The sequence below is a fragment of the Hyperolius riggenbachi genome, chromosome 3, assembly GCF_040937935.1.
Source record: "Hyperolius riggenbachi isolate aHypRig1 chromosome 3, aHypRig1.pri, whole genome shotgun sequence".
Lineage (NCBI taxonomy): Eukaryota > Metazoa > Chordata > Amphibia > Anura > Hyperoliidae > Hyperolius > Hyperolius riggenbachi.
The window spans coordinates 121,986,494-122,006,686 of record NC_090648.1 but is presented as its reverse complement, the minus strand read 5'-3'; the positions used below and the strand labels follow the sequence as shown (position 1 = coordinate 122,006,686).

The 20,193-nt window shown below is 44.7% G+C and overlaps 20 non-coding genes across 20 annotated transcripts; all 20 read left to right on the top strand.

Annotated features, from left to right (window-relative positions):
- The first annotated feature begins 491 nt into the window (after positions 1–491).
- On the top strand, positions 492–584 carry TRNAI-UAU (transfer RNA isoleucine (anticodon UAU)). Its single transcript is given in 2 exon segments — positions 492–529; positions 549–584. It is a non-coding gene; the product is annotated as a tRNA-Ile (tRNA).
- A 1,622-nt stretch (positions 585–2,206) lies between these two features.
- TRNAI-UAU (transfer RNA isoleucine (anticodon UAU)) lies at positions 2,207–2,299 on the top strand. Its single transcript is given in 2 exon segments — positions 2,207–2,244; positions 2,264–2,299. It is a non-coding gene; the product is annotated as a tRNA-Ile (tRNA).
- A 327-nt stretch (positions 2,300–2,626) lies between these two features.
- TRNAR-CCU (transfer RNA arginine (anticodon CCU)) lies at positions 2,627–2,699 on the top strand. Its single transcript has one exon. It is a non-coding gene; the product is annotated as a tRNA-Arg (tRNA).
- Positions 2,700–3,921: 1,222 nt separating this feature from the next.
- TRNAI-UAU (transfer RNA isoleucine (anticodon UAU)) lies at positions 3,922–4,014 on the top strand. Its single transcript is given in 2 exon segments — positions 3,922–3,959; positions 3,979–4,014. It is a non-coding gene; the product is annotated as a tRNA-Ile (tRNA).
- Positions 4,015–4,341: 327 nt separating this feature from the next.
- Positions 4,342–4,414, top strand: TRNAR-CCU (transfer RNA arginine (anticodon CCU)). The gene has a single exon. It is a non-coding gene; the product is annotated as a tRNA-Arg (tRNA).
- Positions 4,415–5,619: 1,205 nt separating this feature from the next.
- Positions 5,620–5,712, top strand: TRNAI-UAU (transfer RNA isoleucine (anticodon UAU)). The gene is given in 2 exon segments: positions 5,620–5,657; positions 5,677–5,712. It is a non-coding gene; the product is annotated as a tRNA-Ile (tRNA).
- Positions 5,713–6,039: 327 nt separating this feature from the next.
- On the top strand, positions 6,040–6,112 carry TRNAR-CCU (transfer RNA arginine (anticodon CCU)). The gene has a single exon. It is a non-coding gene; the product is annotated as a tRNA-Arg (tRNA).
- A 1,222-nt stretch (positions 6,113–7,334) lies between these two features.
- TRNAI-UAU (transfer RNA isoleucine (anticodon UAU)) lies at positions 7,335–7,427 on the top strand. Its single transcript is given in 2 exon segments — positions 7,335–7,372; positions 7,392–7,427. It is a non-coding gene; the product is annotated as a tRNA-Ile (tRNA).
- Positions 7,428–9,049: 1,622 nt separating this feature from the next.
- Positions 9,050–9,142, top strand: TRNAI-UAU (transfer RNA isoleucine (anticodon UAU)). Its single transcript is given in 2 exon segments — positions 9,050–9,087; positions 9,107–9,142. It is a non-coding gene; the product is annotated as a tRNA-Ile (tRNA).
- Positions 9,143–9,469: 327 nt separating this feature from the next.
- TRNAR-CCU (transfer RNA arginine (anticodon CCU)) lies at positions 9,470–9,542 on the top strand. Its single transcript has one exon. It is a non-coding gene; the product is annotated as a tRNA-Arg (tRNA).
- A 1,222-nt stretch (positions 9,543–10,764) lies between these two features.
- TRNAI-UAU (transfer RNA isoleucine (anticodon UAU)) lies at positions 10,765–10,857 on the top strand. Its single transcript is given in 2 exon segments — positions 10,765–10,802; positions 10,822–10,857. It is a non-coding gene; the product is annotated as a tRNA-Ile (tRNA).
- Positions 10,858–11,184: 327 nt separating this feature from the next.
- TRNAR-CCU (transfer RNA arginine (anticodon CCU)) lies at positions 11,185–11,257 on the top strand. Its single transcript has one exon. It is a non-coding gene; the product is annotated as a tRNA-Arg (tRNA).
- A 1,625-nt stretch (positions 11,258–12,882) lies between these two features.
- TRNAR-CCU (transfer RNA arginine (anticodon CCU)) lies at positions 12,883–12,955 on the top strand. The gene has a single exon. It is a non-coding gene; the product is annotated as a tRNA-Arg (tRNA).
- Positions 12,956–14,177: 1,222 nt separating this feature from the next.
- TRNAI-UAU (transfer RNA isoleucine (anticodon UAU)) lies at positions 14,178–14,270 on the top strand. The gene is given in 2 exon segments: positions 14,178–14,215; positions 14,235–14,270. It is a non-coding gene; the product is annotated as a tRNA-Ile (tRNA).
- Positions 14,271–15,892: 1,622 nt separating this feature from the next.
- TRNAI-UAU (transfer RNA isoleucine (anticodon UAU)) lies at positions 15,893–15,985 on the top strand. Its single transcript is given in 2 exon segments — positions 15,893–15,930; positions 15,950–15,985. It is a non-coding gene; the product is annotated as a tRNA-Ile (tRNA).
- Positions 15,986–16,312: 327 nt separating this feature from the next.
- Positions 16,313–16,385, top strand: TRNAR-CCU (transfer RNA arginine (anticodon CCU)). The gene has a single exon. It is a non-coding gene; the product is annotated as a tRNA-Arg (tRNA).
- A 1,222-nt stretch (positions 16,386–17,607) lies between these two features.
- Positions 17,608–17,700, top strand: TRNAI-UAU (transfer RNA isoleucine (anticodon UAU)). The gene is given in 2 exon segments: positions 17,608–17,645; positions 17,665–17,700. It is a non-coding gene; the product is annotated as a tRNA-Ile (tRNA).
- A 327-nt stretch (positions 17,701–18,027) lies between these two features.
- Positions 18,028–18,100, top strand: TRNAR-CCU (transfer RNA arginine (anticodon CCU)). Its single transcript has one exon. It is a non-coding gene; the product is annotated as a tRNA-Arg (tRNA).
- Positions 18,101–19,322: 1,222 nt separating this feature from the next.
- Positions 19,323–19,415, top strand: TRNAI-UAU (transfer RNA isoleucine (anticodon UAU)). Its single transcript is given in 2 exon segments — positions 19,323–19,360; positions 19,380–19,415. It is a non-coding gene; the product is annotated as a tRNA-Ile (tRNA).
- A 327-nt stretch (positions 19,416–19,742) lies between these two features.
- On the top strand, positions 19,743–19,815 carry TRNAR-CCU (transfer RNA arginine (anticodon CCU)). Its single transcript has one exon. It is a non-coding gene; the product is annotated as a tRNA-Arg (tRNA).
- The last annotated feature ends 378 nt before the right edge of the window (positions 19,816–20,193 follow it).

Below are 20,193 nucleotides of genomic sequence, written 5' to 3'. Positions count from 1 at the left end.
TGCATCATGCCTGCATGTGTAGTCTGCCCAACACAGCCGACTGCATTGCGACTCTGGAGGAGTGGCACCTGCTGGGGATAAAACATGACTTGAGATAGGTGTGCTTTTCCTTATTATCGCCTTATATGCAGTAGGAACATGCACATTTAGCAGCAGACCAGAATGATCTCACACCTTTTCAGAGGTATTCATGGCTTTCAAAGCCTGCTCTCATGGCCTATTCTCTCACCACCACAAAAAAAGTGTGATTGTGTGCTCCTAGTCTGTGTCAAGCCTCCATTGAAGTCCACTCACCTCTATGGAGATGATCTTAATAGTCACCTTGGCTTGCTGATTTGGACAAACGCTCCCTGTCTTCTACCGGTTTTCTTCTTAACAAACAATTGACTTGGTCTTATAATGATTTATGACATGTGCTTCATTTTAACGAGTTACGCATCACAGGCCAAGTGTCCTGGTGATAAAGGCACCTCCCCAACAGCAGCAACGGAGCTCCAGTGGCGCAATCGGTTAGCGCGCGGTACTTATAAGACAGTATCTGTTGAGCAATGCTGAGGTTGTGAGTTCGAGCCTCACCTGGAGCAGAGATAGTTGCCCTTTTGCTTCCTTTAATGACCTTTCTCCTATGACCCAAAACATTCAAGCCAAAGGGTGCCAGTATGCCACTGCTACACGCAGGAGCTGTCATTGCCCAACAAGGGAAGCTTGTTTTGAGTGAGGACCAAAAAGAATGAGACCAATGCTTTTGCTTGTTGAAGAGCAGTGGAGGAAGCTGGCAAGAGCTATATCACCTGCAAAATCCATGGCACAACACAAGGAGAAGAAGTACGTCCATTTGCAACTCATTTGCTGCAAGAGGCATTGTGCAGTCTCTGTGGAGCAAAAGCCTACTTGCTGCACTTCTACAGCATGCCCCAGTGCCCTAATGGATAAGGCACAGGCCTCCTAAGCCAGGGATTGTGGGTTCGAGTCCCATCTGGGGTGGCACGTTCCTTCTTTGGCCCTTACATGTAGCATACCAACACACATTGTACTCTGATACAAATGACTTGGATTCTCATGGCTGCCAAAGGCTTTTAAAGTGGACCAGAACTCTTGCACAGGAAAGAAGGAGAACATAGAGAAATGCACCCTGTGTATGTATTTAGAGACTTTAGCCTGTCCCCCTCATTTGTGTCTAATCACTAGTTGTGGTGATCACCCTGGGTCACATGACTGCCAATGGCAGATAAGCTCATTTGAAAGCACAGCCTGTTAACAATATGTCTGCTTCCATCAGTCAGGAAGTAGAAACAGTGCAGATTTATCTTAGGATTTCTATTAGCTGTAACAAAGAAATGTTTCTTGTTTAAAGGTTGTTATGCTGTTGCGTATCTTTTAGAGCAGAAAGGACGTTCTGAGTTCAGGTCCACTTGAAATTCGACAAGGCTTTCAATGGGTATCCCACATCTCGTTACAAAAGGTCAAAGAAATGTAAAGTCACTATCATGTCACCACACTATGGAAAATCATAGCAAATCCACCTTCAAAATGCACTTCCTGCTGATTTTCACGGACCCACTTCAAAGCTAGATGCAACGCGCAATTGTGAACATCTCAATTGGCCGGCTCTGCTGTCATATATATTTATATCTTCTATAATAATAAATTCAATCTGTCATTTTGGGTGCTGTGTGTAAGATACGCCTTGCCCAGTAAATACCCCAGGGATTCCCTACATCATGCCTGCATGTGTAGTCTGCCCAACTCAGCCGACTGCATTGCGACTCTGGAGGAGTAGCACCTGCTGGGGATAAAACATGACTTGAGATAAGTGTGCTTTTCCTTATTATCGCCTTATATGCAGTAGGAACATGCACATTTAGCAGCAGACCAGAATGATCTCACACCTTTTCAGAGGTATTCATGGCTTTCAAAGCCTGCTCTCATGGCCTATTCTCTCACCACCACAAAAAAAGTGTGATTGTGTGCTCCTAGTCTGTGTCAAGCCTCCATTGAAGTCCACTCACCTCTATGGAGATGATCTTAATAGTCACCTTGGCTTGCTGATTTGGACAAACGCTCCCTGTCTTCTACCGGTTTTCTTCTTAACAAACAATTGACTTGGTCTTATAATGATTTATGACATGTGCTTCATTTTAACGAGTTACGCATCACAGGCCAAGTGTCCTGGTGATAAAGGCACCTCCCCAACAGCAGCAACGGAGCTCCAGTGGCGCAATCGGTTAGCGCGCGGTACTTATAAGACAGTATCTGTTGAGCAATGCCGAGGTTGTGAGTTCGAGCCTCACCTGGAGCAGAGATAGTTGCCCTTTTGCTTCCTTTAATGACCTTTCTCCTATGACCCAAAACATTCAAGCCAAAGGGTGCCAGTATGCCACTGCTACACGCAGGAGCTGTCATTGCCCAACAAGGGAAGCTTGTTTTGAGTGAGGACCAAAAAGAATGAGACCAATGCTTTTGCTTGTTGAAGAGCAGTGGAGGAAGCTGGCAAGAGCTATATCACCTGCAAAATCCATGGCACAACACAAGGAAAAGAAGTACGTCCATTTGCAACTCATTTGCTGCAAGAGGCATTGTGCAGTCTCTGTGGAGCAAAAGCCTACTTGCTGCACTTCTACAGCATGCCCCAGTGGCCTAATGGATAAGGCACTGGCCTCCTAAGCCAGGGATTGTGGGTTCGAGTCCCATCTGGGGTGGCACATTCCTTCTTTGGCCCTTACATGTAGCATACCAACACACATTGTACTCTGATACAAATGACTTGGATTCTCATGGCTGCCAAAGGCTTTTAAAGTGGACCAGAACTCTTGCACAGGAAAGAAGGAGAAAATAGAGAAATGCACCCTGTATATGTATTTAGAGGCTTTAGCCTGTCCCCCTTATTTGTGTCTAATCACTAGTTGTGGTGATCACCCTGGGTCACATGACTGCCAATGGCAGATAAGCTCATTTGAAAGCACAGGCTGTTAACAATATGTCTGCTTCCATCAGTCAGGAAGTAGAAACAGTGCAGATTTATCTTAGGATTTCTATTAGCTGTAACAAAGAAATTTTTCTTGTTTAAAGGTTATTATGCTGTTGCGTATCTTTTAGAGCAGAAAGGACGTTCTGAGTTCAGGTCCACTTGAAATTCGACAAGGCTTTCAATGGGTATCCCACATCTCGTTACAAAAGGTCAAAGAAATGTAAAGTCACTATCATGTCACCACACTATGGAAAATCATAGCAAATCCACCTTCAAAATGCACTTCCTGCTGATTTTCACGGACCCACTTCAAAGCTAGATGCAACGCGCAATTGTGAACATCTCAATTGGCCGGCTCTGCTGTCATATATATTTATATCTTCTATAATAATAAATTCAATCTGTCATTTTGGGTGCTGTGTGTAAGATACGCCTTGCCCAGTAAATACCCCAGGGATTCCCTGCATCATGCCTGCATGTGTAGTCTGCCCAACACAGCCGACTGCATTGCGACTCTGGAGGAGTGGCACCTGCTGGGGATAAAACATGACTTGAGATAGGTGTGCTTTTCCTTATTATCGCCTTATATGCAGTAGGAACATGCACATTTAGCAGCAGACCAGAATGATCTCACACCTTTTCAGAGGTATTCATGGCTTTCAAAGCCTGCTCTCATGGCCTATTCTCTCACCACCACAAAAAAAGTGTGATTGTGTGCTCCTAGTCTGTGTCAAGCCTCCATTGAAGTCCACTCACCTCTATGGAGATGATCTTAATAGTCACCTTGGCTTGCTGATTTGGACAAACGCTCCCTGTCTTCTACCGGTTTTCTTCTTAACAAACAATTGACTTGGTCTTATAATGATTTATGACATGTGCTTCATTTTAACGAGTTACGCATCACAGGCCAAGTGTCCTGGTGATAAAGGCACCTCCCCAACAGCAGCAACGGAGCTCCAGTGGCGCAATCGGTTAGCGCGCGGTACTTATAAGACAGTATCTGTTGAGCAATGCCGAGGTTGTGAGTTCAAGCCTCACCTGGAGCAGAGATAGTTGCCCTTTTGCTTCCTTTAATGACCTTTCTCCTATGACCCAAAACATTCAAGCCAAAGGGTGCCAGTATGCCACTGCTACACGCAGGAGCTGTCATTGCCCAACAAGGGAAGCTTGTTTTGAGTGAGGACCAAAAAGAATGAGACCAATGCTTTTGCTTGTTGAAGAGCAGTGGAGGAAGCTGGCAAGAGCTATATCACCTGCAAAATCCATGGCACAACACAAGGAAAAGAAGTACGTCCATTTGCAACTCATTTGCTGCAAGAGGCATTGTGCAGTCTCTGTGGAGCAAAAGCCTACTTGCTGCACTTCTACAGCATGCCCCAGTGGCCTAATGGATAAGGCACTGGCCTCCTAAGCCAGGGATTGTGGGTTCGAGTCCCATCTGGGGTGGCACATTCCTTCTTTGGCCCTTACATGTAGCATACCAACACACATTGTACTCTGATACAAATGACTTGGATTCTCATGGCTGCCAAAGGCTTTTAAAGTGGACCAGAACTCTTGCACAGGAAAGAAGGAGAACATAGAGAAATGCACCCTGTGTATGTATTTAGAGACTTTAGCCTGTCCCCCTCATTTGTGTCTAATCACTAGTTGTGGTGATCACCCTGGGTCACATGACTGCCAATGGCAGATAAGCTCATTTGAAAGCACAGCCTGTTAACAATATGTCTGCTTCCATCAGTGCAGATTTATCTTAGGATTTCTATTAGCTGTAACAAAGAAATGTTTCTTGTTTAAAGGTTGTTATGCTGTTGCGTATCTTTTAGAGCAGAAAGGACGTTCTGAGTTCAGGTCCACTTGAAATTCGACAAGGCTTTCAATGGGTATCCCACATCTCGTTACAAAAGGTCAAAGAAATGTAAAGTCACTATCATGTCACCACACTATGGAAAATCATAGCAAATCCACCTTCAAAATGCACTTCCTGCTGATTTTCACGGACCCACTTCAAAGCTAGATGCAACGCGCAATTGTGAACATCTCAATTGGCCGGCTCTGCTGTCATATATATTTATATCTTCTATAATAATAAATTCAATCTGTCATTTTGGGTGCTGTGTGTAAGATACGCCTTGCCCAGTAAATACCTCAGGGATTCCCTACATCATGCCTGCATGTGTAGTCTGCCCAACTCAGCCGACTGCATTGCGACTCTGGAGGAGTGGCACCTGCTGGGGATAAAACATGACTTGAGATAGGTGTGCTTTTCCTTATTATCGCCTTATATGCAGTAGGAACATGCACATTTAGCAGCAGACCAGAATGATCTCACACCTTTTCAGAGGTATTCATGGCTTTCAAAGCCTGCTCTCATGGCCTATTCTCTCACCACCACAAAAAAAGTGTGATTGTGTGCTCCTAGTCTGTGTCAAGCCTCCATTGAAGTCCACTCACCTCTATGGAGATGATCTTAATAGTCACCTTGGCTTGCTGATTTGGACAAACGCTCCCTGTCTTCTACCGGTTTTCTTCTTAACAAACAATTGACTTGGTCTTATAATGATTTATGACATGTGCTTCATTTTAACGAGTTACGCATCACAGGCCAAGTGTCCTGGTGATAAAGGCACCTCCCCAACAGCAGCAACGGAGCTCCAGTGGCGCAATCGGTTAGCGTGCGCTACTTATAAGACAGTATCTGTTGAGCAATGCTGAGGTTGTGAGTTCGAGCCTCACCTGGAGCAGAGATAGTTGCCCTTTTGCTTCCTTTAATGACCTTTCTCCTATGACCCAAAACATTCAAGCCAAAGGGTGCCAGTATGCCACTGCTACACGCAGGAGCTGTCATTGCCCAACAAGGGAAGCTTGTTTTGAGTGAGGACCAAAAAGAATGAGACCAATGCTTTTGCTTGTTGAAGAGCAGTGGAGGAAGCTGGCAAGAGCTATATCACCTGCAAAATCCATGGCACAACACAAGGAAAAGAAGTACGTCCATTTGCAACTCATTTGCTGCAAGAGGCATTGTGCAGTCTCTGTGGAGCAAAAGCCTACTTGCTGCACTTCTACAGCATGCCCCAGTGGCCTAATGGATAAGGCACTGGCCTCCTAAGCCAGGGATTGTGGGTTCGAGTCCCATCTGGGGTGGCACATTCCTTCTTTGGCCCTTACATGTAGCAAACCAACACACATTGTACTCTGATACAAATAACTTGGATTCTCATGGCTGCCAAAGGCTTTTAAAGTGGACCAGAACTCTTGCACAGGAAAGAAGGAGAAAATAGAGAAATGCACCCTGTATATGTATTTAGAGGCTTTAGCCTGTCCCCCTTATTTGTGTCTAATCACTAGTTGTGGTGATCACCCTGGGTCACATGACTGCCAATGGCAGATAAGCTCATTTGAAAGCACAGGCTGTTAACAATATGTCTGCTTCCATCAGTCAGGAAGTAGAAACAGTGCAGATTTATCTTAGGATTTCTATTAGCTGTAACAAAGAAATTTTTCTTGTTTAAAGGTTATTATGCTGTTGCGTATCTTTTAGAGCAGAAAGGACGTTCTGAGTTCAGGTCCACTTGAAATTCGACAAGGCTTTCAATGGGTATCCCACATCTCGTTACAAAAGGTCAAAGAAATGTAAAGTCACTATCATGTCACCACACTATGAAAAATCATAGCAATTCCACCTTCAAAATGCACTTCCTGCTGATTTTCACGGACCCACTTCAAAGCTAGATGCAACGCGCAATTGTGAACATCTCAATTGGCCGGCTCTGCTGTCATATATATTTATATCTTCTATAATAATAAATTCAATCTGTCATTTTGGGTGCTGTGTGTAAGATACGCCTTGCCCAGTAAATACCCCAGGGATTCCCTGCATCATGCCTGCATGTGTAGTCTGCCCAACACAGCCGACTGCATTGCGACTCTGGAGGAGTGGCACCTGCTGGGGATAAAACATGACTTGAGATAGGTGTGCTTTTCCTTATTATCGCCTTATATGCAGTAGGAACATGCACATTTAGCAGCAGACCAGAATGATCTCACACCTTTTCAGAGGTATTCATGGCTTTCAAAGCCTGCTCTCATGGCCTATTCTCTCACCACCACAAAAAAAGTGTGATTGTGTGCTCCTAGTCTGTGTCAAGCCTCCATTGAAGTCCACTCACCTCTATGGAGATGATCTTAATAGTCACCTTGGCTTGCTGATTTGGACAAACGCTCCCTGTCTTCTACCGGTTTTCTTCTTAACAAACAATTGACTTGGTCTTATAATGATTTATGACATGTGCTTCATTTTAACGAGTTACGCATCACAGGCCAAGTGTCCTGGTGATAAAGGCACCTCCCCAACAGCAGCAACGGAGCTCCAGTGGCGCAATCGGTTAGCGCGCGGTACTTATAAGACAGTATCTGTTGAGCAATGCTGAGGTTGTGAGTTCGAGCCTCACCTGGAGCAGAGATAGTTGCCCTTTTGCTTCCTTTAATGACCTTTCTCCTATGACCCAAAACATTCAAGCCAAAGGGTGCCAGTATGCCACTGCTACACGCAGGAGCTGTCATTGCCCAACAAGGGAAGCTTGTTTTGAGTGAGGACCAAAAAGAATGAGACCAATGCTTTTGCTTGTTGAAGAGCAGTGGAGGAAGCTGGCAAGAGCTATATCACCTGCAAAATCCATGGCACAACACAAGGAGAAGAAGTACGTCCATTTGCAACTCATTTGCTGCAAGAGGCATTGTGCAGTCTCTGTGGAGCAAAAGCCTACTTGCTGCACTTCTACAGCATGCCCCAGTGCCCTAATGGATAAGGCACAGGCCTCCTAAGCCAGGGATTGTGGGTTTGAGTCCCATCTGGGGTGGCACGTTCCTTCTTTGGCCCTTACATGTAGCATACCAACACACATTGTACTCTGATACAAATGACTTGGATTCTCATGGCTGCCAAAGGCTTTTAAAGTGGACCAGAACTCTTGCACAGGAAAGAAGGAGAACATAGAGAAATGCACCCTGTGTATGTATTTAGAGACTTTAGCCTGTCCCCCTCATTTGTGTCTAATCACTAGTTGTGGTGATCACCCTGGGTCACATGACTGCCAATGGCAGATAAGCTCATTTGAAAGCACAGCCTGTTAACAATATGTCTGCTTCCATCAGTCAGGAAGTAGAAACAGTGCAGATTTATCTTAGGATTTCTATTAGCTGTAACAAAGAAATGTTTCTTGTTTAAAGGTTGTTATGCTGTTGCGTATCTTTTAGAGCAGAAAGGACGTTCTGAGTTCAGGTCCACTTGAAATTCGACAAGGCTTTCAATGGGTATCCCACATCTCGTTACAAAAGGTCAAAGAAATGTAAAGTCACTATCATGTCACCACACTATGGAAAATCATAGCAAATCCACCTTCAAAATGCACTTCCTGCTGATTTTCACGGACCCACTTCAAAGCTAGATGCAACGCGCAATTGTGAACATCTCAATTGGCCGGCTCTGCTGTCATATATATTTATATCTTCTATAATAATAAATTCAATCTGTCATTTTGGGTGCTGTGTGTAAGATACGCCTTGCCCAGTAAATACCCCAGGGATTCCCTACATCATGCCTGCATGTGTAGTCTGCCCAACTCAGCCGACTGCATTGCGACTCTGGAGGAGTAGCACCTGCTGGGGATAAAACATGACTTGAGATAAGTGTGCTTTTCCTTATTATCGCCTTATATGCAGTAGGAACATGCACATTTAGCAGCAGACCAGAATGATCTCACACCTTTTCAGAGGTATTCATGGCTTTCAAAGCCTGCTCTCATGGCCTATTCTCTCACCACCACAAAAAAAGTGTGATTGTGTGCTCCTAGTCTGTGTCAAGCCTCCATTGAAGTCCACTCACCTCTATGGAGATGATCTTAATAGTCACCTTGGCTTGCTGATTTGGACAAACGCTCCCTGTCTTCTACCGGTTTTCTTCTTAACAAACAATTGACTTGGTCTTATAATGATTTATGACATGTGCTTCATTTTAACGAGTTACGCATCACAGGCCAAGTGTCCTGGTGATAAAGGCACCTCCCCAACAGCAGCAACGGAGCTCCAGTGGCGCAATCGGTTAGCGCGCGGTACTTATAAGACAGTATCTGTTGAGCAATGCCGAGGTTGTGAGTTCGAGCCTCACCTGGAGCAGAGATAGTTGCCCTTTTGCTTCCTTTAATGACCTTTCTCCTATGACCCAAAACATTCAAGCCAAAGGGTGCCAGTATGCCACTGCTACACGCAGGAGCTGTCATTGCCCAACAAGGGAAGCTTGTTTTGAGTGAGGACCAAAAAGAATGAGACCAATGCTTTTGCTTGTTGAAGAGCAGTGGAGGAAGCTGGCAAGAGCTATATCACCTGCAAAATCCATGGCACAACACAAGGAAAAGAAGTACGTCCATTTGCAACTCATTTGCTGCAAGAGGCATTGTGCAGTCTCTGTGGAGCAAAAGCCTACTTGCTGCACTTCTACAGCATGCCCCAGTGGCCTAATGGATAAGGCACTGGCCTCCTAAGCCAGGGATTGTGGGTTCGAGTCCCATCTGGGGTGGCACATTCCTTCTTTGGCCCTTACATGTAGCATACCAACACACATTGTACTCTGATACAAATGACTTGGATTCTCATGGCTGCCAAAGGCTTTTAAAGTGGACCAGAACTCTTGCACAGGAAAGAAGGAGAAAATAGAGAAATGCACCCTGTATATGTATTTAGAGGCTTTAGCCTGTCCCCCTTATTTGTGTCTAATCACTAGTTGTGGTGATCACCCTGGGTCACATGACTGCCAATGGCAGATAAGCTCATTTGAAAGCACAGGCTGTTAACAATATGTCTGCTTCCATCAGTCAGGAAGTAGAAACAGTGCAGATTTATCTTAGGATTTCTATTAGCTGTAACAAAGAAATTTTTCTTGTTTAAAGGTTATTATGCTGTTGCGTATCTTTTAGAGCAGAAAGGACGTTCTGAGTTCAGGTCCACTTGAAATTCGACAAGGCTTTCAATGGGTATCCCACATCTCGTTACAAAAGGTCAAAGAAATGTAAAGTCACTATCATGTCACCACACTATGAAAAATCATAGCAATTCCACCTTCAAAATGCACTTCCTGCTGATTTTCACGGACCCACTTCAAAGCTAGATGCAACGCGCAATTGTGAACATCTCAATTGGCCGGCTCTGCTGTCATATATATTTATATCTTCTATAATAATAAATTCAATCTGTCATTTTGGGTGCTGTGTGTAAGATACGCCTTGCCCAGTAAATACCCCAGGGATTCCCTGCATCATGCCTGCATGTGTAGTCTGCCCAACACAGCCGACTGCATTGCGACTCTGGAGGAGTGGCACCTGCTGGGGATAAAACATGACTTGAGATAGGTGTGCTTTTCCTTATTATCGCCTTATATGCAGTAGGAACATGCACATTTAGCAGCAGACCAGAATGATCTCACACCTTTTCAGAGGTATTCATGGCTTTCAAAGCCTGCTCTCATGGCCTATTCTCTCACCACCACAAAAAAAGTGTGATTGTGTGCTCCTAGTCTGTGTCAAGCCTCCATTGAAGTCCACTCACCTCTATGGAGATGATCTTAATAGTCACCTTGGCTTGCTGATTTGGACAAACGCTCCCTGTCTTCTACCGGTTTTCTTCTTAACAAACAATTGACTTGGTCTTATAATGATTTATGACATGTGCTTCATTTTAACGAGTTACGCATCACAGGCCAAGTGTCCTGGTGATAAAGGCACCTCCCCAACAGCAGCAACGGAGCTCCAGTGGCGCAATCGGTTAGCGCGCGGTACTTATAAGACAGTATCTGTTGAGCAATGCCGAGGTTGTGAGTTCGAGCCTCACCTGGAGCAGAGATAGTTGCCCTTTTGCTTCCTTTAATGACCTTTCTCCTATGACCCAAAACATTCAAGCCAAAGGGTGCCAGTATGCCACTGCTACACGCAGGAGCTGTCATTGCCCAACAAGGGAAGCTTGTTTTGAGTGAGGACCAAAAAGAATGAGACCAATGCTTTTGCTTGTTGAAGAGCAGTGGAGGAAGCTGGCAAGAGCTATATCACCTGCAAAATCCATGGCACAACACAAGGAAAAGAAGTACGTCCATTTGCAACTCATTTGCTGCAAGAGGCATTGTGCAGTCTCTGTGGAGCAAAAGCCTACTTGCTGCACTTCTACAGCATGCCCCAGTGGCCTAATGGATAAGGCACTGGCCTCCTAAGCCAGGGATTGTGGGTTCGAGTCCCATCTGGGGTGGCACATTCCTTCTTTGGCCCTTACATGTAGCATACCAACACACATTGTACTCTGATACAAATGACTTGGATTCTCATGGCTGCCAAAGGCTTTTAAAGTGGACCAGAACTCTTGCACAGGAAAGAAGGAGAACATAGAGAAATGCACCCTGTGTATGTATTTAGAGACTTTAGCCTGTCCCCCTCATTTGTGTCTAATCACTAGTTGTGGTGATCACCCTGGGTCACATGACTGCCAATGGCAGATAAGCTCATTTGAAAGCACAGCCTGTTAACAATATGTCTGCTTCCATCAGTGCAGATTTATCTTAGGATTTCTATTAGCTGTAACAAAGAAATGTTTCTTGTTTAAAGGTTGTTATGCTGTTGCGTATCTTTTAGAGCAGAAAGGACGTTCTGAGTTCAGGTCCACTTGAAATTCGACAAGGCTTTCAATGGGTATCCCACATCTCGTTACAAAAGGTCAAAGAAATGTAAAGTCACTATCATGTCACCACACTATGGAAAATCATAGCAAATCCACCTTCAAAATGCACTTCCTGCTGATTTTCACGGACCCACTTCAAAGCTAGATGCAACGCGCAATTGTGAACATCTCAATTGGCCGGCTCTGCTGTCATATATATTTATATCTTCTATAATAATAAATTCAATCTGTCATTTTGGGTGCTGTGTGTAAGATACGCCTTGCCCAGTAAATACCTCAGGGATTCCCTACATCATGCCTGCATGTGTAGTCTGCCCAACTCAGCCGACTGCATTGCGACTCTGGAGGAGTGGCACCTGCTGGGGATAAAACATGACTTGAGATAGGTGTGCTTTTCCTTATTATCGCCTTATATGCAGTAGGAACATGCACATTTAGCAGCAGACCAGAATGATCTCACACCTTTTCAGAGGTATTCATGGCTTTCAAAGCCTGCTCTCATGGCCTATTCTCTCACCACCACAAAAAAAGTGTGATTGTGTGCTCCTAGTCTGTGTCAAGCCTCCATTGAAGTCCACTCACCTCTATGGAGATGATCTTAATAGTCACCTTGGCTTGCTGATTTGGACAAACGCTCCCTGTCTTCTACCGGTTTTCTTCTTAACAAACAATTGACTTGGTCTTATAATGATTTATGACATGTGCTTCATTTTAACGAGTTACGCATCACAGGCCAAGTGTCCTGGTGATAAAGGCACCTCCCCAACAGCAGCAACGGAGCTCCAGTGGCGCAATCGGTTAGCGTGCGCTACTTATAAGACAGTATCTGTTGAGCAATGCTGAGGTTGTGAGTTCGAGCCACACCTGGAGCAGAGATAGTTGCCCTTTTGCTTCCTTTAATCACCTTTCTCCTATGACCCAAAACATTCAAGCCAAAGGGTGCCAGTATGCCACTGCTACACGCAGGAGCTGTCATTGCCCAACAAGGGAAGCTTGTTTTGAGTGAGGACCAAAAAGAATGAGACCAATGCTTTTGCTTGTTGAAGAGCAGTGGAGGAAGCTGGCAAGAGCTATATCACCTGCAAAATCCATGGCACAACACAAGGAAAAGAAGTACGTCCATTTGCAACTCATTTGCTGCAAGAGGCATTGTGCAGTCTCTGTGGAGCAAAAGCCTACTTGCTGCACTTCTACAGCATGCCCCAGTGGCCTAATGGATAAGGCACTGGCCTCCTAAGCCAGGGATTGTGGGTTCGAGTCCCATCTGGGGTGGCACATTCCTTCTTTGGCCCTTACATGTAGCATACCAACACACATTGTACTCTGATACAAATAACTTGGATTCTCATGGCTGCCAAAGGCTTTTAAAGTGGACCAGAACTCTTGCACAGGAAAGAAGGAGAAAATAGAGAAATGCACCCTGTATATGTATTTAGAGGCTTTAGCCTGTCCCCCTTATTTGTGTCTAATCACTAGTTGTGGTGATCACCCTGGGTCACATGACTGCCAATGGCAGATAAGCTCATTTGAAAGCACAGGCTGTTAACAATATGTCTGCTTCCATCAGTCAGGAAGTAGAAACAGTGCAGATTTATCTTAGGATTTCTATTAGCTGTAACAAAGAAATTTTTCTTGTTTAAAGGTTATTATGCTGTTGCGTATCTTTTAGAGCAGAAAGGACGTTCTGAGTTCAGGTCCACTTGAAATTCGACAAGGCTTTCAATGGGTATCCCACATCTCGTTACAAAAGGTCAAAGAAATGTAAAGTCACTATCATGTCACCACACTATGAAAAATCATAGCAATTCCACCTTCAAAATGCACTTCCTGCTGATTTTCACGGACCCACTTCAAAGCTAGATGCAACGCGCAATTGTGAACATCTCAATTGGCCGGCTCTGCTGTCATATATATTTATATCTTCTATAATAATAAATTCAATCTGTCATTTTGGGTGCTGTGTGTAAGATACGCCTTGCCCAGTAAATACCCCAGGGATTCCCTGCATCATGCCTGCATGTGTAGTCTGCCCAACACAGCCGACTGCATTGCGACTCTGGAGGAGTGGCACCTGCTGGGGATAAAACATGACTTGAGATAGGTGTGCTTTTCCTTATTATCGCCTTATATGCAGTAGGAACATGCACATTTAGCAGCAGACCAGAATGATCTCACACCTTTTCAGAGGTATTCATGGCTTTCAAAGCCTGCTCTCATGGCCTATTCTCTCACCACCACAAAAAAAGTGTGATTGTGTGCTCCTAGTCTGTGTCAAGCCTCCATTGAAGTCCACTCACCTCTATGGAGATGATCTTAATAGTCACCTTGGCTTGCTGATTTGGACAAACGCTCCCTGTCTTCTACCGGTTTTCTTCTTAACAAACAATTGACTTGGTCTTATAATGATTTATGACATGTGCTTCATTTTAACGAGTTACGCATCACAGGCCAAGTGTCCTGGTGATAAAGGCACCTCCCCAACAGCAGCAACGGAGCTCCAGTGGCGCAATCGGTTAGCGCGCGGTACTTATAAGACAGTATCTGTTGAGCAATGCTGAGGTTGTGAGTTCGAGCCTCACCTGGAGCAGAGATAGTTGCCCTTTTGCTTCCTTTAATGACCTTTCTCCTATGACCCAAAACATTCAAGCCAAAGGGTGCCAGTATGCCACTGCTACACGCAGGAGCTGTCATTGCCCAACAAGGGAAGCTTGTTTTGAGTGAGGACCAAAAAGAATGAGACCAATGCTTTTGCTTGTTGAAGAGCAGTGGAGGAAGCTGGCAAGAGCTATATCACCTGCAAAATCCATGGCACAACACAAGGAGAAGAAGTACGTCCATTTGCAACTCATTTGCTGCAAGAGGCATTGTGCAGTCTCTGTGGAGCAAAAGCCTACTTGCTGCACTTCTACAGCATGCCCCAGTGCCCTAATGGATAAGGCACAGGCCTCCTAAGCCAGGGATTGTGGGTTCGAGTCCCATCTGGGGTGGCACGTTCCTTCTTTGGCCCTTACATGTAGCATACCAACACACATTGTACTCTGATACAAATGACTTGGATTCTCATGGCTGCCAAAGGCTTTTAAAGTGGACCAGAACTCTTGCACAGGAAAGAAGGAGAACATAGAGAAATGCACCCTGTGTATGTATTTAGAGACTTTAGCCTGTCCCCCTCATTTGTGTCTAATCACTAGTTGTGGTGATCACCCTGGGTCACATGACTGCCAATGGCAGATAAGCTCATTTGAAAGCACAGCCTGTTAACAATATGTCTGCTTCCATCAGTCAGGAAGTAGAAACAGTGCAGATTTATCTTAGGATTTCTATTAGCTGTAACAAAGAAATGTTTCTTGTTTAAAGGTTGTTATGCTGTTGCGTATCTTTTAGAGCAGAAAGGACGTTCTGAGTTCAGGTCCACTTGAAATTCGACAAGGCTTTCAATGGGTATCCCACATCTCGTTACAAAAGGTCAAAGAAATGTAAAGTCACTATCATGTCACCACACTATGGAAAATCATAGCAAATCCACCTTCAAAATGCACTTCCTGCTGATTTTCACGGACCCACTTCAAAGCTAGATGCAACGCGCAATTGTGAACATCTCAATTGGCCGGCTCTGCTGTCATATATATTTATATCTTCTATAATAATAAATTCAATCTGTCATTTTGGGTGCTGTGTGTAAGATACGCCTTGCCCAGTAAATACCCCAGGGATTCCCTGCATCATGCCTGCATGTGTAGTCTGCCCAACTCAGCCGACTGCATTGCGACTCTGGAGGAGTGGCACCTGCCGGGGATAAAACATGACTTGAGATAGGTGTGCTTTTCCTTATTATCGCCTTATATGCAGTAGGAACATGCACATTTAGCAGCAGACCAGAATGATCTCACACCTTTTCAGAGGTATTCATGGCTTTCAAAGCCTGCTCTCATGGCCTATTCTCTCACCACCACAAAAAAAGTGTGATTGTGTGCTCCTAGTCTGTGTCAAGCCTCCATTGAAGTCCACTCACCTCTATGGAGATGATCTTAATAGTCACCTTGGCTTGCTGATTTGGACAAACGCTCCCTGTCTTCTACCGGTTTTCTTCTTAACAAACAATTGACTTGGTCTTATAATGATTTATGACATGTGCTTCATTTTAACAAGTTACGCATCACAGGCCAAGTGTCCTGGTGATAAAGGCACCTCCCCAACAGCAGCAACGGAGCTCCAGTGGCGCAATCGGTTAGCGCGCGGTACTTATAAGACAGTATCTGTTGAGCAATGCTGAGGTTGTGAGTTCGAGCCTCACCTGGAGCAGAGATAGTTGCTTTTTTGCTTCCTTTAATCACCTTTCTCCTATGACCCAAAACATTCCAGCCAAAGGGTGCCAGTATGCCACTGCTACACGCAGGAGCTGTCATTGCCCAACAAGGGAAGCTTGTTTTGAGTGAGGACCAAAAAGAATGAGACCAATGCTTTTGCTTGTTGAAGAGCAGTGGAGGAAGCTGGCAAGAGCTATATCACCTGCAAAATCCATGGCACAACACAAGGAAAAGAAGTACGTCCATTTGCAACTCATTTGCTGCAAGAGGCATTGTGCAGTCTCTGTGGAGCAAAAGCCTACTTGCTGCACTTCTACAGCATGCCCCAGTGGCCTAATGGATAAGACACTGGCCTCCTAAGCCAGGGATTGTGGGTTCGAGTCCCATCTGGGGTGGCACATTCCTTCTTTGGCCCTTACATGTAGCATACCAACACACATTGTACTCTGATACAAATGACTTGGATTCTCATGGCTGCCAAAGGCTTTTAAAGTGGACCAGAACTCTTGCACAGGAAAGAAGGAGAACATAGAGAAATGCACCCTGTATATGTATTTAGAGGCTTTAGCCTGTCTACCTTATTTGTGTCTAATCACTAGTTGTGGTGATCACCCTGGGTCACATGACTGCCAATGGCAGATAAGCTCATTTGAAAGCACAGGCTGTTAACAATATGTCTGCTTCCATCAGTCAGGAAGTAGAAACAGTGCAGATTTATCTTAGGATTTCTATTAGCTGTAACAAAGAAATTTTTCTTGTTTAAAGGTTATTATGCTGTTGCGTATCTTTTAGAGCAGAAAGGACGTTCTGAGTTCAGGTCCACTTGAAATTCGACAAGGCTTTCAATGGGTATCCCACATCTCGTTACAAAAGGTCAAAGAAATGTAAAGTCACTATCATGTCACCACACTATGGAAAATCATAGCAAATCCACCTTCAAAATGCACTTCCTGCTGATTTTCACGGACCCACTTCAAAGCTAGATGCAACGCGCAATTGTGAACATCTCAATTGGCCGGCTCTGCTGTCATATATATTTATATCTTCTATAATAATAAATTCAATCTGTCATTTTGGGTGCTGTGTGTAAGATACGCCTTGCCCAGTAAATACCCCAGGGATTCCCTGCATCATGCCTGCATGTGTAGTCTGCCCAACTCAGCCGACTGCATTGCGACTCTGGAGGAGTGGCACCTGCTGGGGATAAAACATGACTTGAGATAGGTGTGCTTTTCCTTATTATCGCCTTATATGCAGTAGGAACATGCACATTTAGCAGCAGACCAGAATGATCTCACACCTTTTCAGAGGTATTCATGGCTTTCAAAGCCTGCTCTCATGGCCTATTCTCTCACCACCACAAAAAAAGTGTGATTGTGTGCTCCTAGTCTGTGTCAAGCCTCCATTGAAGTCCACTCACCTCTATGGAGATGATCTTAATAGTCACCTTGGCTTGCTGATTTGGACAAACGCTCCCTGTCTTCTACCGGTTTTCTTCTTAACAAACAATTGACTTGGTCTTATAATGATTTATGACATGTGCTTCATTTTAACGAGTTACGCATCACAGGCCAAGTGTCCTGGTGATAAAGGCACCTCCCCAACAGCAGCAACGGAGCTCCAGTGGCGCAATCGGTTAGCGCGCGGTACTTATAAGACAGTATCTGTTGAGCAATGCCGAGGTTGTGAGTTCGAGTCTCACCTGGAGCAGAGATAGTTGCCCTTTTGCTTCCTTTAATCACCTTTCTCCTATGACCCAAAACATTCAAGCCAAAGGGTGCCAGTATGCCACTGCTACACGCAGGAGCTGTCATTGCCCAACAAGGGAAGCTTGTTTTGAGTGAGGACCAAAAAGAATGAGACCAATGCTTTTGCTTGTTGAAGAGCAGTGGAGGAAGCTGGCAAGAGCTATATCACCTGCAAAATCCATGGCACAACACAAGGAAAAGAAGTACGTCCATTTGCAACTCATTTGCTGCAAGAGGCATTGTGCAGTCTCTGTGGAGCAAAAGCCTACTTGCTGCACTTCTACAGCATGCCCCAGTGGCCTAATGGATAAGGCACTGGCCTCCTAAGCCAGGGATTGTGGGTTCGAGTCCCATCTGGGGTGGCACATTCCTTCTTTGGCCCTTACATGTAGCATACCAACACACATTGTACTCTGATACAAATGACTTGGATTCTCATGGCTGCCAAAGGCTTTTAAAGTGGACCAGAACTCTTGCACAGGAAAGAAGGAGAAAATAGAGAAATGCACCCTGTATATGTATTTAGAGGCTTTAGCCTGTCCCCCTTATTTGTGTCTAATCACTAGTTGTGGTGATCACCCTGGGTCACATGACTGCCAATGGCAGATAAGCTCATTTGAAAGCACAGGCTGTTAACAATATGTCTGCTTCCATCAGTCAGGAAGTAGAAACAGTGCAGATTTATCTTAGGATTTCTATTAGCTGTAACAAAGAAATTTTTCTTGTTTAAAGGTTATTATGCTGTTGCGTATCTTTTAGAGCAGAAAGGACGTTCTGAGTTCAGGTCCACTTGAAATTCGACAAGGCTTTCAAAGGGTATCCCACATCTCGTTACAAAAGGTCAAAGAAATGTAAAGTCACTATCATGTCACCACACTATGAAAAATCATAGCAATTCCACCTTCAAAATGCACTTCCTGCTGATTTTCACGGACCCACTTCAAAGCTAGATGCAACGCGCAATTGTGAACATCTCAATTGGCCGGCTCTGCTGTCATATATATTTATATCTTCTATAATAATAAATTCAATCTGTCATTTTGGGTGCTGTGTGTAAGATACGCCTTGCCCAGTAAATACCCCAGGGATTCCCTGCATCATGCCTGCATGTGTAGTCTGCCCAACACAGCCGACTGCATTGCGACTCTGGAGGAGTGGCACCTGCTGGGGATAAAACATGACTTGAGATAGGTGTGCTTTTCCTTATTATCGCCTTATATGCAGTAGGAACATGCACATTTAGCAGCAGACCAGAATGATCTCACACCTTTTCAGAGGTATTCATGGCTTTCAAAGCCTGCTCTCATGGCCTATTCTCTCACCACCACAAAAAAAGTGTGATTGTGTGCTCCTAGTCTGTGTCAAGCCTCCATTGAAGTCCACTCACCTCTATGGAGATGATCTTAATAGTCACCTTGGCTTGCTGATTTGGACAAACGATCCCTGTCTTCTACCGGTTTTCTTCTTAACAAACAATTGACTTGGTCTTATAATGATTTATGACATGTGCTTCATTTTAACGAGTTACGCATCACAGGCCAAGTGTCCTGGTGATAAAGGCACCTCCCCAACAGCAGCAACGGAGCTCCAGTGGCGCAATCGGTTAGCGCGTGGTACTTATAAGACAGTATCTGTTGAGCAATGCCGAGGTTGTGAGTTCGAGCCTCACCTGGAGCAGAGATAGTTGCCCTTTTGCTTCCTTTAATCACCTTTCTCCTATGACCCAAAACATTCAAGCCAAAGGGTGCCAGTATGCCACTGCTACACGCAGGAGCTGTCATTGCCCAACAAGGGAAGCTTGTTTTGAGTGAGGACCAAAAAGAATGAGACCAATGCTTTTGCTTGTTGAAGAGCAGTGGAGGAAGCTGGCAAGAGCTATATCACCTGCAAAATCCATGGCACAACACAAGGAAAAGAAGTACGTCCATTTGCAACTCATTTGCTGCAAGAGGCATTGTGCAGTCTCTGTGAAGCAAAAGCCTACTTGCTGCACTTCTACAGCATGCCCCAGTGGCCTAATGGATAAGGCACTGGCCTCCTAAGCCAGGGATTGTGGGTTCGAGTCCCATCTGGGGTGGCACATTCCTTCTTTGGCCCTTACATGTAGCATACCAACACACATTGTACTCTGATACAAATGACTTGGATTCTCATGGCTGCCAAAGGATTTTAAAGTGGACCAGAACTCTTGCACAGGAAAGAAGGAAAACATAGAGAAATGCACCCTGTGTATGTATTTAGAGACTTTAGCCTGTCCCCCTCATTTGTGTCTAATCACTAGTTGTGGTGATCACCCTGGGTCACATGACTGCCAATGGCAGATAAGCTCATTTGAAAGCACAGGCTGTTAACAATATGTCTGCTTCCATCAGTCAGGAAGTAGAAACAGTGCAGATTTATCTTAGGATTTCTATTAGCTGTAACAAAGAAATGTTTCTTGTTTAAAGGTTGTTAT